Genomic DNA, 16,163 nt, shown 5'->3' on the forward strand with positions numbered 1-16,163 from the left:
TTTGAAGGCCACTAGGAGGTCAGACAAATACCCTAACAAATGAATAGTAATAATTGCCATGCTATTGAGAATCGGAGAAACTGTCAACCAGTAAAGGGATATTTTCACTTTATGATGATAATTCGAATACTTGATATTTGAGTATAAATGTATAAGTTCTGAAGTAAAAGCGAAGAATAAACTGCTTTATTACTAAATCATATATTAGGTAGATAAATCATTAAAAAGATTTACATATGCTATTTTATTCAATTAAATCAGACTATAATTTATAATCTATTTTAAACTTTTTGTTTCTTGAACACATCATTATTTGGTTCACAGCGATCCGGCGATGAAAGTGAGACTATCAGGATCTTCAGCCTGTCCCAGTGGTCATCGAACTCCTTACTGCCTCCATCTGACTCGTCTCTTCTCCATCTTTTGGAACAGCTAGACAGTCGGCGACGGTCAGACAACAAAAGACCTGTTGTTGTCATGTGTCGGTTAGTAAGACGCTGTCCTAAACCAGAATGGGTTGATGAAACCGTCAGCGTTATGGCATTTCTTACAAAGAATAAGTTTATAAAGCAGTTCTATAATTAAATCAGCAATAGTTTGTTTAATTGATAAGCTAAAATCATAGAGTGAATTATTTCAAATATTACATAGAATTAATGACATATATGTTATCAGATAATTATACATGTGTAAAATATCCAATGTAATTAAATTGTAATGCATTACATTTTCGATAAACAAAATATAACTGGTTTGACGTATAAATCTTAACGGAATATCTTTCCACTCATTAATCTTCATATTAACTCAGAATAATAGTGACACCAACTTTGTTGCGGGTGCAGTATTCTTGTAAGCCTTATATGATGATATTATTTGTCTTCTGCAGGGACGGATGTACACAAAGTGGACTGTTCTGTTGTATATCCAATATCAGAGATCAAATGAAGATGGACGAGGAGGTGGACATATTCCAAACAGCAAGGCGGTTGAAAAAGCGGCGACCAGAGGCGCTAGAAAATGTTGTAAGTTTTGTAAATAATGCAAGAATGTTATCTGTATCAAACAGCCAAGATTTGTCTTAGCTTTTTTAATAATGATTATTTCAATAACCATATAACGTCTGATGATCATTATGATGACGTAAGTATAAATGCTGTGATCATTTCATTCTTTTTTTTATTTAATAGACATACTGAAATGATTTTTTTTCCAAAAACATGTTCACTGTTTAATTGATGCATGTCTTGAAATATGTCCTTTATTGCATTTTAGAAACAATACCAGTACTGCTACAACATTCTGGGGCTATATCTGGATTCAACTGACGTGTACGTCAACTGAAAAGAACTCAATACGTGTATAGTGTTACACGCCAAATGTATATAGATTCACATCAACTGAAAATAATCAAATGAGTACATGTATATTGCTACACTTAATATGTTGACTTTGTTTGATTTTCTGCATCTTCGAAGAATGTTTTCAAATAGTTGCTTCCTCTCCTCATGGTTTGAGTGATTATTATAAACAGCACTTATATAGTGATTACATTCGCAGAGGGATATTTTTTTGTATACATGTACCATAAACGATTTAAAACCTGTCCAGCTTATAGAGCCGAACTAAGGTGATGAAAATGTTTCCACGTACACGCATATTAATTGAATACAACTTAACTTTGATTGTGGCATGACAGTGGAACAACATATGTTTTCAACTCAACCGATTTGCGTATCAACTGAACAAAGACAATGTGCATTGGATATCACTTGAATGAAAAGTGGGTATCGTTCGCCTTAATACAAAAGACAATATAAACTATTAATGTAAATGCATCACCTTTGTTATGGAGAAAGTGTTAACTATATAACATCATTAGAATAATTAATTGGAACAGTTTACGCACATAAATCTGAGTTTATGTTAAGTATTATTGAATTTCTGTTGTAAGGCATTCACATATATCAGTTGCTTACGTTAAAATTCCATGTGACATTATAAATATTTTCCCCTTCCCCTTTCTCAAGACTCTCTCTCTCTCTCTCTCTCTCTCTCTCTCTCTCTCTGTATTCCATGATGACGAGGATGATGGTTATGGTAATCATGATGATGGTTATGGTTATGTACAAGTCATGAAGGTGTAATATAGAACGTACAGACTATATTATTTACAAATCAACTTCATTGATCAGGCTCTATTAATATAATAACTTGTAAAGGACGTAAACATTTTGGACAATGAGGTTAGGTAATCAAATATTGACCTGGTTCGTTACGGAATAAGTACTCGCCTTACCAAGAACGAGCAGAATGGTGAGACCATAAGAGAGACAAGCAACACTAAATACATATCTTTTTCAAATGCCCCGAAATATAGTCCTTTGGTTATATTGTTAACATTGCAGGTTTCTGATATCTTGAAATGAAACTTATGAATTCATCCGATACATACATGTTTTTTTTTTTTTTTTTTAATACTTGTTAAAGTTGTTAAAAACAAAAACAAAAACAATCTTTATAAACACTTAAAAACGTGAGAAACCGATGAACACGTGCCCATACTTCCCATCGGCATATAACCCTAGCAAGCCAAAAATGAGTTTGAGTTGCTGCCCTTTTTGATACGAGAGGATACAAACTTACAAAGAAATAAGTGACGATGAACATGTTCCATAATATACACATATTAAAAAACAAATCTCTATAATTATATAATGTTTATGACATCTAATGAACATATTCCTGCACAGTGATTTTAAATGTCAGATTATTTAGTTTGGATGTATATTAAAAGCAAGTATTGCGAATACATAACGTGTGTTCTTTACTTTGAAATTAATGTCCAATCAATACATTAACCACAGGTGGATAATAGTTGGTTCTCTGTAATGATGGCGTGTCGGCTAGTTTCTCAGGTGATGGTCGAGGCAAGACTCATATGATTTAACAGTTTTTGATGAGATCATCACAAATGGTAGACTGTTCCAAATATGAACATTTCTAGGATTTTGTCCTCATCATTACCCCAATGTTATCTACCAAATAATATGTTTTGGTCTCAAATATGAAACGCATTTGAACATCGACTATTAACCAGAAATGAAGCTAAGTAGAGAAAATTAAAGGAAGGAAAACATTCTATCAATTACAAACGATCTATTTTATACAAATACATTCCAATCTATCAGTAAGCTATATTTTACTATTTGCATATATTCTATACTTTCATATGAATTACTTTTAACCGAAACTAAACAATGTGTCCTTGTTTTCTATACACCCTTATTAACATTTATTGAAAATATGTATTATGTAACATGCTATACCGAATACTGAGTTATTATGTTATAAAGTTGTAATACCGTATTTTGTGTTTTACTGTAAGTTGTGTTTTACCATGTGTTGTGTTTTGCTGTATGATGTGAAACACTGTCAGTTATGTTATGTTGTATGCTGTACTGTCCTGTGTGATGTGTTGCCAGGTAAGCAGTTTATTTTGCAGAAAGTTGTGCTGTACTGTATGATGTGTAATGTGTGTACTATTGCAAGTTGTGTTAAACTTTATGTTATGTTTAAGTAATGTGTAATGTTTTCAGTAAGTTTCACTGTACTGTGTGTTGTATTGTACTACATGTATATGTTGTGCTGTCCTGTGTGCTTTGCCGCCAGGAAAACAGTGCTATTTTGCAGTAATTTGTGCTGTACTGCGTTTTTTATTGTACTTTATGCTGTGCTGTCTTGTTGGCTTTGCTGCTAGGTAAGCTTTTTGTAGTACGTTGTGCTTTACTGTGTGGTGTATTGTACTGAGTGTTATTCTGCCTTTTGTGTTGTCCTGCCAGGTAAGTAGTGCATTTTTGTAGTATGTTGTGTTTTACTGTGTATTGTATTGTAATGAGTGTAGTGCTGCCAGGTGTTTTTTTATGTAGCAAGTTTTGCTGTATGGTATGCTGCGCTTACCTGTATGCTGAGTTGTACTGTATACGATATTTTACTGTATGCTGCAGTGTAACTAACTGTCATATCACATTTTGTTTGGAATTTACTAACGAGTTGTTTCTGCATAGTGACTTAATTGTATCTGTCACCATGGTAACATACTATCCGCTTTCTTCTGACGCAGCCAGTGATATATTATCTTTTCTCATTCAACTTAAGCTCATTCGATAGATAGTAAGACTTGTAAACAAGGAATCCCAACTCCTAGCGGATGTAATAGAAAAACTTACTTCTGCTTCATTGACGCCCCTGTGGTGATCCGGGAAATATTTACGTAAATACTAGCGATACACAAGAATGTCTATATTCCATGCAAAACTCATCACGACGATTGTTCTGTAAGGGGAATATTACACCATGTTAAAATACCAGCCGCTTCCTACCAACTCGGCTAGGACGACAATTGCTTTAGCTCATTTAGCAGTGCGAAAGACTGTTAAACCAGTTAATGCTTACTAGAATATCTTTAGTGTCTTACTCTAATGGTGAAGAACCCTTATATAGTTGTATCAAACATTATCTTATATTGAACATCGAAATAAAAAAAATATGTTAAATTTGAATAAAGTAAACGTTGTATGTGGCACTAGATTGTATTTTTTCTGTTACTTAATATTTATTTCCTGTGCTTATTTCAGGTTATGACATCATTTATTATCTGATTGGCAGATATTTGCTCAGTACATACAGTAAATTGATTATGTATTAATCCTTCTACATTGCACAGAAATATTCTTATTTCCGCAATGGAGAAGATCAACCCGTTCTAGTAAGGGAAAAGACAGCCCACTCGCGTCATTACCATGAAAACGTCACCACCGCGTCATAGATGTATGCAACGTTATGCAATTTTGTCGGACATCCATACGTCCTTCATGTGTTCCGGTATGGTAAATGTCAATCCAAGTAACGCCACGCCCTTATAGCGATAACAAAACAACAAGGCTTACTAATAGGCATAATGAAACAATAGGTCTTGCTATCACACAAAACAAGTTGCATAGTTTCTGTCAAAATCGTAATGGAGAAAATAGAACACTCTTCATCATCAACCTGCATCTTTGGAAATCCTGTATTGTACGTCAGCCGTCGACATTTATAATGACAGATCAGGACAAACTCTCGTATACCGGAACAACAACTGCGACATATAAACACCATATGTTTCCGAAGCAGGTATGTTACTTTCAAGACCAGTAAAGGTTATCGTACAGCTTAGTCGTAGGCCGACCCTGCATGCCATGATGTAACTTAAGAACGGGAATGAAAAAGAGGCAGGAGTTTCACTATATCTTATAGTGATATTGAACGATTTTGTCACTGGTCCTGATACGTTCTTCAATAAATTAAGCCTAACAAGGTAACATAAACAAGTCGACCAGAAGTGAGTAACAAGTCATTTTCAAAGTATTGCATGTGTTATGTTATAAGACCTTGCCACCGAACTCAACAACGACATTAGTAACGTTCTTCAACGTTCTCACAATTGCATCATCGGCATATTCCATTTTTAAATATATCTCACAATAATTAACAACTAATTTTCCACTGTTTCAATACTAATAAGCAATCCAAACTCCATAACGTTTTTAAGTAACAACGTAGGTCCACTAATCCTTGATCTAACGTAGGATGTATGGATGTAAACTTGTGATCACAAACTGCATTGAGAACGTTTTTATCAAGTAAAAAAGTGTAACTTTCTCATTGCTGGGCTGATTTCCTACTTTCAGTTCTTACTTACATTCTATTTTAGCTGATTATTTTACGCCAAAAGAAGGATATCGACCACACTGGTTGGCTGCATCTTTGTAGCTGGAATTGTAGCTGACAAAGTGTACAGGAAATGCTAGTTTCAACGTACAATATATTTTGCAGATAGAAGTTGTATATGGGTAGCAATGTTAAGCATGTTATAGGAATCCTTACCGTGTGTTAGGTTTTCTTAACAATTTTCAGAATATGTACTGAATATGATTTGACCGTAAATATCACTGGTGAGTCCCAAAGGGAGGAAATAGCCATATAGTGTAGGACAAATACTGTTGAAATTTTTGTTGGACATTCTGGTTAAATTTTCGCACATTTTGAATAGTTGCACCCTAACTTTGTATATCTAAGCACGATAATATTTACAAGAGCGCATGCTGAGTTTCGATTTGGTTATCATGTTTTTAAAATTAATATACAGAACCGACAAGACATCCCTAGACACACGTTAAAATGGTGATCATAGTGAGTTAACATTTCCTGAGTACTCGATATTTTTTCCCATTTGATTTATTTCTTTTTGTGTGTTTATATTCATTTTGTTAACTTTTTAAATACCTATGTAACGCAATAAGATAAATTAAGTCAGGTTGTTTAATTGTTTCAAACATTAAGTGATATACAATTATAATTGATTTTGTGAGAAATAGTTCAACACACTATCATCATTGACAAAATTTTACTGATATTACAAAATAATGAGTTTAAAGACAAATAAGTTCATTATACTATTCAAAAAAGTTTCAAAATATCTACTGACCCGGGTGAGGATCGAACTCACGATCTTCAGATCGCTCTGTTTTATATGATTACCTACTGCGCTACCGAGGCACGTGTTTTCTATATTTTTTTGTTTTTTGTAAAGATATTTTTTTCAAAACATTAAAATTGTATTGAAGTATTAAAAAAAAATTGACGATATCCTACCACAGATTATCCATGTTGATGTAAAATAATCAATTTAAATAGAACGTAAGGAAGTACCTTTGCTAAAAAATCAGTCCAGCAATGAGAATGGTCATCGACAAAAAAGAAGTTGACGAAACGTCGGCAATACAGTTTATTGAGAAGCAGTTTTCATCTGTACAGAAAATAGCGATTCGAAGGTAAGGCCATGCAGTAATTAATCAACTGTTACCTGTACATTTTATGAAGTTAGGAACATGAATAATCGTGTTATTTTATCACCACGTTAAACAGAAAGGTAAAAGTGTTGTCACTTCACAGGTAAATATCGTCACAACTTTTGCTGGATATGTCGTCGAGAAGGAAATATGACGTTGAAGGATATTTATTTTGGCATGGTGTACACAACACTCTTACATCAAAAAGAAATAATCGAGCGAGCTTAAATTGTAAAAATGCAAGCAAAAAAGGAGGTGAGAATAGTGTCACTTTTTCTGGATTGTTTTCACTTAATTTCTTCCGAATCGTCCTTAGTGGATGCCATGGCAAAATAGTGCGTTAAATTTTAAGTTTGTTTGGCATTTGATAAACAAATTCTCTCGATTTTAAATGACCATAATGAAATTAACTTTGTTTCGATATATTGGGTTCGAACACAAGACAATCGGGGGGAAAATGCTCAGAAAAGTTGTTTTTGATAGCAATCATGTAAACAGGAAGTACCAAGTCGTATATTTCAATCCAATAAAATAACAAAAACGTCGTCAGCTTGTGATATTATACACTTACAATATTTAATAAATAATAGATACTTGTAAACAGTATTAAAAATTAAAAAAAAAACAGAAAAGGGTTACGGTTTATTTTGTCAAAAAAAACCGTATCGATTGTATTGTAGATTTAAGAACTGCTAAAAGCTGATGTGTTCTAAATGTTAAACGATTTTTCTTAATTTTCTACATTAAATAACGTTAAACGTTTAGAGTTATAGATTAAATAAAACGAATCGATGTCCTTGTATTCTATACATCAATGTAATACAACGTATGCAAATTATTCAAAACGAATGCAAAGTCTCGGTGATCGGAGGGATCATAGTTGTCAGGTGACTTTGTCATATGTCAAGCTACATCGTGATCCTTTAATGTGGCCTGCAATAAATGTACGAAAGCACATACTGTTTTTGCCTGGCAGTCGGCGTTCACCAATTCATTATGGGACATATCAAATAGTTTGTCTCTATTTTTTACATTTGTCAGATAAATTGAAATCATTTATGATTACGAAAGTTTTAACAAAAAAATCAGTACCAGCATGTACAAAATATATATTTCGGCTAAATGCTCTTGGTTTGTAAAACGCATTAAACTCGGCAACAACTACTTATTTTGTAGTATGTGCCTTGGTAGCGCAGTAGGTAGCGCGTCAGTCTCATAATCAAATATCACAGAGCGATCTGAAGGTCGTGAGTTCGATCCTCACCCGGGGCATTTCTTTTTCAATCTTAAATAGTATAGTTAAATTATTATGGTTATATGTTTTACACACAAGATCAGTATTATTAAGAACACATTGGATGCTGACTTTAAATTTCTCACAAAGTCAATAAAAAACGTTTGTCATCAAAACAATAAAACAACCTGACCTAATGTTTAGAGTTAAATACATTTTGAAAAGTATAATAATATACTGCCATTTAGTGAAGTGGAGTCTTGATAATATGTGGTGGCATTGCCAAAATAATTAATAGAAAACTGTAATTTCTTTTGTGTATTTTGGCAAGTTTTATATAAAATACAACTTAAAGAAACACATTAGCTGCTCTATCCAAAAGTACAAATATTTAACAATATTAAGGATTACAAAGCAGATTTCCTTTTATTTGCAATTTTACCTCATTTCCATATCGTTTTTGTATGACTTTTTGCTTTATATTTCATTCTTTCAGCCACTGATAAGTCTTAAATAGACGATGGCCAAGTAGTAAATATTGGCTTTGTCTGGCTTTCTGATAAACATATTTTGTTTTGTTTTTATGTTGTTATTAAGTATTTAAATAAATACTTATTGCTAGATATAAGAACTTTTGTTTGAGTAACGTCTGTCTAACGTTATACAATTAAACAATATTTTGTTTAAATAATTAAGCCTGCGATGCTATTTTTATCGATGCATTTGCATATCACCTTTTTACGCTTGGATGTTAAATGTTAAATGTGTTTTTAATCTTGTGGTTTCGAAAGAAGAATTTAACTTAGATGAAACTAATTATATATCTATCTTGTCATCTTGAAATTAAAGGTAACATACACAAATGTAGCAATGCTATTGTCCTTTTGATACTAACTAAAATTGTGTATTAAATATTAAACGGTTCGTTGTATGTTTTTTTTATAATTGTGTGTACGAAACAAAAGAACAAAATGAAAGCATTTGTATCCTAACACCCCCTTACTTTTTACGTATATTCATTAAGACGTATACAAATGATTCAAAACTAAAGCAATGACCATGAATGAAAAACGGTGTTGTCAGGTAAATTAGTAACTTGACTCATTTTACTTGCATTGCCTTTTCTTGTGTTTCGCAGACAATGCACATTTACGTTTTTAGTCGATCACAAGCAACCTGGCAGTACTTGCAGTTCATTAAGGGAATATCCCATATTTTGTTTCAAATTATTACATGTTTTGAAGAGAAAGCGTATATAAGGATTCTTGTAAAGCATCGGAAATCCAGTACAAACGGGTCGTTTACAGAACGTGTCTGACAGCTAAATCTACCAACCACTAGATATCAAAGAATGCGTGGAGACATTACTCTTGTATTTAAAATTGAAAAACAATCTCTGTGATAAGAGAGTCAGCAATATACTCCTTGCACAAGTGACATTACAAAAAGGTCTTGATCATATGCAAACATTATAGATAAAATAGTACTAATGACTGATATCAGCTAAAGTTCGATTTGAGGACAGTAATCACGATTTTGGTATAGCCTCATTATTAGTTAAAGACTCAATCACAGTAAAATGATTCGAGATCAATTTAGATAAATACTGTGAAAATATAGACGTGAAAATATGATCACGATTATATATTTTTAAATGACAATGTTTAAATCACCACTATTAAGGAAACTATCTACATTTTTCAATGTTTTGCTTCATATCAATTTTTTGTATTATCTTATATTTTTGTGAGAAAATTAAAACCAGATGAATTCATTGGTGTCTCATTATCCTTAACTTTAAAGAAAAATTAAGCAAGAGACAATGTATACAAGTGACTATAAACTAAATCGAAGGCATAGTCACACGGACACAGTTATAACTACGAACAAGTATCTACTTTGGAAAAGTCCAATTTACTATTCACAAATGCGGCCGGGGTTCGATTCCCTGATCGGAAGTGAACAGGTATGGAGTAACTTGCCGACTACGTTTGTTTTCTCAAGATTCTCCGGTTTCCTCCCACAGTAAGATCCCCGCGTGCTAACACCCGGGGGAAAGGAGAGCTATTAGTAAAATGAATAAAGTTTGTTTTAGTGGCGAACCAGGCACTAGTTTATTCCTCTGGTCTATTAGTCTATTTGACAGCTTTCTAAAGCAAATACTTAAACTCACTCGATCATATAGCACGTGGTATAATGTACGATAGCCTAAGTCCCTGTTCGAAGGGAGCAAGTAACACCAGGTACAGTTGGCCACTAAAGGGTTGGTTGGGGTGTCGGTGGAAAAATCAGGATTTCCACTTGCTGTTCCCGGTTTGTTTGTTTGCCCACGGGGTTTTCGCACTAGTACATATGTGAATCTATAAGACCAAATACCAATGCGAGTCAAGAAACGAGTGTCTTCTCAATAGCCAATATCTGGGTGTTTTGTTCTATAGAGGCACGAAATAAGCAATCTAAATATGTGATACAGGTTATATTTATTTTACCAAGTGAGTCCAAAGCAGACTTTAATTACGGGCAAAACAATAACAGTTCCTGTATACAAGTTAAATATATATTGTTCATAAGTTAGCAACGTTAGAATTTTCTCTTTTCCCCCTTTTAATGTTACTTATAACACTTTTATATATCAACATATTTGGTCTATATCAGTTTAAGTGTTTTGGGCAGGATAGGCTATAGTTTAAGTCAGGTAACGATATGACCTTTAAACAAATATTTTCTACACGCAAACTTATCAGTAATTCAAAACTTGTTTTTCTAGTTTCATGTATGTTATAATTGATAAAAAGAACATCAATGTGTATATGGCAAGATAGAAAAGTTATGCATGAAATTGTAACAACATAATTGTTTTTTTTAACAAAACCAAAACACGTTTCAATGACTCGTACGGTATGTACTCTGTCACCTTCACCAGGCAAATGACTAGTGAAGCATATGCACACAAAGGTGTAAATCTGGAGCAAGAAGCATTAGCCACTGCCCCCATGGAATGCAAGCATAGTATATTGAAACGATATGTTGACGTCATACTTGAGATAAGCAAGAAGGGGTCACAGCAGGCTTTGACCACACACATCAACATCATAGATGCCACTAACAACATCAAATTGACATGTGAGGAAGAAACCAACGGCATAATGCCCTTCCTAAACACTCTATTGGTAAGGAAAGAAGACATAACCGTAAATATATTGGTCTTTAGAAACAAAGACCCATAAAAACCAATATCTGAGCTTCAAATCTCACCATCCGCTGTACCAGAAGTTAGGCGTCGTTCGCACATTGTTGATGGCATACAGTAGTCACATAACAACAGGACAAAACACGAGAGAAGAATCACATCGCTAGGGCAATGAGAGCATGTGCATATCCGGATTGGGCCCTAAAACGGGTGCAAAAACAGTATCAAAGAAAGGGGAAGAACAGGAAAGGACAAATTAAAGATAAGAACAGAAACAAAGGTCCAATGGTCATCCCATATATAAAGGGTATATCCGAAACCATCCAGAGGATATATCGCGGTCACGGCATAGCAACAACCATGAAGCCCCACCAGACGCTTCGTAATATCCTAGTACACCCTATGGATAAACACCTAAAGAAAACGACGCAGAATGCGTATACAAAATCTGATGCATCCAATGTCTTTTTAATAATACGGATTTTCTGAGTAAAACCTATTATGAAAATATCTCAACTGTATTATTAAGGGTAGAATAAAAAATACAGTGCCCCGGGTGAGGATCGAACTCACGACCTTCAGATTGCTCTGTGTTATGTTATTATGAGACTTACGCGCTACCTAATGCTGGTACTGAGGTATTTGTTAAATTTTCGTAACAATTCATAATTTCGAATTATCTGAAAAATGTATAAACAAAGATAGAAAGAAAANTTTTTTTATGAATCATTTGTTAAATTGTTAATGTGTATATAACGAATAAGGATGAAAGGACACCAGCACAGTGTTTTAGTCTGTGGTTTCTTACAAACGTGTTATAACATAACAAAATTAGTACAGAACCGTATATTAGGTTTGAAGATGTATTTCAGTGATTTTTGCTATTATTATTCTCTGAATTAATTCACGGTATATACAAAAAAGAAAAAAAAATATAGTGCAGTGAAAAAGGGATTCTGAAAGGTGTATTTAATGTTATGCTTATTAAAGCAATCGGTATGTTCGTCTTTTCACAAATTCACAATAGTCATAGTAAAGTATGACAAGTTAATGATTGATGATAACAGTGATGGAATAGCTTACCTTCTTCAGTAGGTGCATGTAATCACGACTTACTCATTTTTTCTTTAACTTCTTTTAAACAATGTCATCAGAGACTCATTCAGACTTAATGCTATATATTCGATGGGAGTATATTACTTTACAGTTCTCAAATATCCATCTCACTCAGAAACTAACACAGGCTAATGTAAGGAGGCACGATAGTCTAGTGGTAGGACGCCGAGCTCGTGACCGAATGGTTTCGGGTTCGAGACACGGCACGGCACTGTGCTGTATCTTTGAGCAAGATAATTTACTCCGCTTGTTCCAGTCTACTCAGCTGTAAACGAGTGCGTTAATGGGCAGTGCTTGAATTGTTGAATGCTAGCTGTTACAATGTAGCGTGGAAATTGCAGCACCGGCTGTACGCTCCACAGGGAGTTGATACATGTATAGGCTGGTTGCAAAGCCACTATAACCACGGATAATAACTTGTGATGAAGCGGTATATAAGTACCTCGAAATATTCTCGGGAAATATTTCAACGAAATATCTATATAACAGTTATTTCATAGTCCACATCTAATTGTAACCTAGATATATTGATTTCCTGAGTCAAACTAACGTCAACGTTATAAACACATAGCAATTTATGTTATCGATATTATTGAAGATAGAATAATGACATATACTGCCCTGGATAAGGATCGATTGTATAACCTTCCGATCATTTTTTGTTTATTTATGAGACTGACGGGCAAATAATTTAACAGTTTGTATATGTTAGAAAGTAATGAGTTTCCCCTTTTTTATTGAAATAAGAGTAAATTAATAATATTTGATATTCGGCGTAATGTCTTCCAAAGCATTTATTATTTCAAATTATCTGTCAAAAAGAAATGCAATGGTTAGAAAGTAAATATTAATCATGCCTTGCTAAGCACGTATATGCACTGCCATGTTGTTTTGTGATCTGAATAGGGGGAACCTTTCTGGCAGGTAACAAGTTTAACTGGCGGTTCTGCGTGCTCAATAAAGGGCATCCATTTTAGTTTTGAACCAATTGTATGCTTCGTATTGCATATATATAAAGAATAAGGATGGATTGACACACATTAAATGGTTTTGGTATAATGTACAAATAGCCTATCTATTGTTTTCTGCCAATAAAGATACGATGCTTTGACCATTTAGACGATGCTGTTAGAGTGGCGGTACTACAGCGGGTACACAAGGAAGGAAAGTTATATCGACTCTTAGATTAGGACAGTTGGACGTCGAATTTTGTCCAAGAAGAAGGTCATGCGGCTAAAAATCGGACTGAGAATAACATTTGAGATATATTATTGGGGGAAAATATGCCGAGGTTGAAATTGTGAGAATGTTAAAGTTTTTGGTTGATAATGTCGTTGTTGAGTTCGGTGGCAAAATCTTAGAATAGAGTACATGCAATTCTTTGACAATGACCCGTTACTCACTTCTGGTCGACTCGTTGCTGTTACCTTTTTAGGCTAAATTTATTGAAGAACGTCTCAGGACTAGTAAAACAATCAGATATAATGGCAATGTGTTGTCTTTACAAAATCATCATTCCCGTTCTTATGTTACATCATGGTCTACAGCGTCGGCATCCGACTAAGTTATAAGATAAACCTTACTGGTCTTAACACTTACGTAGCTGCTTCCGAACCCTGTGGTGTTTACATGTAGCAGTTGTTGTTCCGGTATACGTTCTGCACTGTCGTTATAACGGCTTACGTACAAAACTTACAACACAGGACTTCAAAAGATATAGGTTGATGACGAAAATTGTTCTATGATCCCCATTACGATTTTGACAGAAAAATATGCATATTGTTTTTTTGTGATAGCAAGATCTATTGTTTCATTATGCCTATAAGTAAATATTGTTGTTTTGTTATCGATATAAGGGCGTGGGTGTTACTTAGTTTTACCTGGATTGACATTTACCATACCCGAACACATGAAGGATTGATGATGTTACCAGAATAACGGTGCATACATCTATGACGTGGTGGTGACGTTTTCAGGGTAATGCCGCGAGTGGGCTGCCCTTTCTCGTATGAGAACGGGTTGATCTTCTCCATAGCAAAAATAGGAATGCGTCTTTGAACTGTGGGAGAAATAATACATAATCAATCCACTGTATGTACCGAGCAAATATTTAAAGATGTAGATTGATGACAAAAATTGTTCTATGGTCCCCATTGTTTTGTGCGATAATCAAATTCCATTGTGTCATGCCCATTAGTAAGCCTTGTTGTTTTGTTGTCGCTAAGGGTACGTGGTATACTTGGGTTTTCCCATGATTTAAATTTACCATACTGCAACACCTGAAGGACGTTTATTTACATTCTGTGTTGCATTTGCCTATATGTCGTTAGTAAACCAAATTCCAGTATATGAGACTGTATACTGCCATTAACAGTGATTCGGTCAGTGTAGGAACATACATGACCACCAGCTACTTTCGGTATCAATAGGCCTATAGTCAGATAACTTTCTGGGTTCGTTAGCATTTCGCAATGTAGGTCATCGCAAAAAAAAAAAAAAAGTAACTTGACAAATTATGATAATATGCATTTATTATAAAATGTGTAGGTACCACCAAATTATTGTAAGCGACATTCTAGATACAAAATTACCGAGTTTGTCAACGTCATCACACAGGGGTTCGGTTTCGAGATTTTGAGTTATGCATACCATCAGTAAATAATAACAACACTAAAATGCAGCATTTATAAAACCTTGTAAAGTAGACGGTATCGACAAGGTTTTAGAATGTTGTCGTTCTTCAGTGATGTCATCCATCCTTCAATTTTACGAAACAGAACCCCTGTGAACGCCATCTGTTAGCGATGCTAATCTGACCGATTAGACATGAAATCTGTTTCAAACGAAATGTCCTTAGAATCGTTATTACCTACTGAAACGACCACTTTAATTAAAAATGTTCGAATGTATATGCTGCTGAAAATAACGTAATATCCCAGTCGATGTAAACATAAGCGTTTCTGAGGATACAATACAGTCCGTTCAGCGCCGCATCACTTCCAAATACATGTAACATATCATTGCGCAAAAACAGCTTTGATTTTAAACAAGCAGAAGTTATGCATTATTAACAATTTTTCAACATATACACACTCACATGAAATAAATAATAAAGTTAAGTTCGTGGCCAAACCATTTTATGCGCGTGTGGTTTGCAATGACACCAGGGACTATATTATTTTTTATTGAAAGTTCGGATGTTCTTGAATTTGAACTTACTGACGTTACTGATATGAATAGCGGGAAATTAAAACGTATTTTGCTTCAGTTACTATACAAAACAAACTATATAAATGTAAATATAAGCATTGAACTGTTACCAGATGCAGTATACAGTCGATATGAATGCAATTTGAGTGACATATAAATATTCATGTCGCCCTCCGGGCGACATTCTATGTATCTGTCACCCAAATTGCATGCAGTTGGCAAAGAACATATTATTTATGGAGCGCCAGCGAGCACCATATAAATTGTTCGTTGCCAACTACGTTCATACTACTGTATACGCCGTTAAATTGAAGGTCAATCCTTAAATAAAGCATACAGTACAACTCAGCATACAGGATAGCGCAGCATACCATATAGCACAACTTATAGCGAGTAAGAGGCCCCATTGGCCTGAATCGCTCACCTGGTATTAATAAAACATTTAAAAGTGAACTAACATACAGCTGGAGGAGAAATATAAGTGTTTGATTCAAAAAATTAAAACATATGACATTTGTGA

At 34.2% G+C, this 16,163-nt stretch overlaps 1 protein-coding gene, 1 long non-coding RNA gene and 1 other non-coding gene across 3 annotated transcripts in view; 2 read left to right on the top strand and 1 right to left on the bottom strand.

Moving 5' to 3' along the window:
- The window catches only part of LOC110448268 (receptor-type tyrosine-protein phosphatase mu-like), a 183,336-nt gene that overhangs the window by 135,641 nt on the left and 31,532 nt on the right, over positions 1–16,163 (bottom strand). The window lies entirely within an intron of this gene.
- Positions 329–4,049, top strand: LOC110448274. The gene is made up of 3 exons (XR_002462694.1): positions 329–485; positions 890–1,025; positions 1,276–4,049. It is a non-coding gene; the product is annotated as an uncharacterized LOC110448274 (long non-coding RNA).
- On the top strand, positions 8,075–8,165 carry Trnam-cau. The gene is given in 2 exon segments: positions 8,075–8,111; positions 8,130–8,165. It is a non-coding gene; the product is annotated as a tRNA-Met (tRNA).

Source organism: Mizuhopecten yessoensis, unplaced genomic scaffold (assembly GCF_002113885.1).
Source record: "Mizuhopecten yessoensis strain PY_sf001 unplaced genomic scaffold, ASM211388v2 scaffold3963, whole genome shotgun sequence".
In the NCBI taxonomy this organism is placed as follows: Eukaryota; Metazoa; Mollusca; class Bivalvia; order Pectinida; family Pectinidae; genus Mizuhopecten; species Mizuhopecten yessoensis.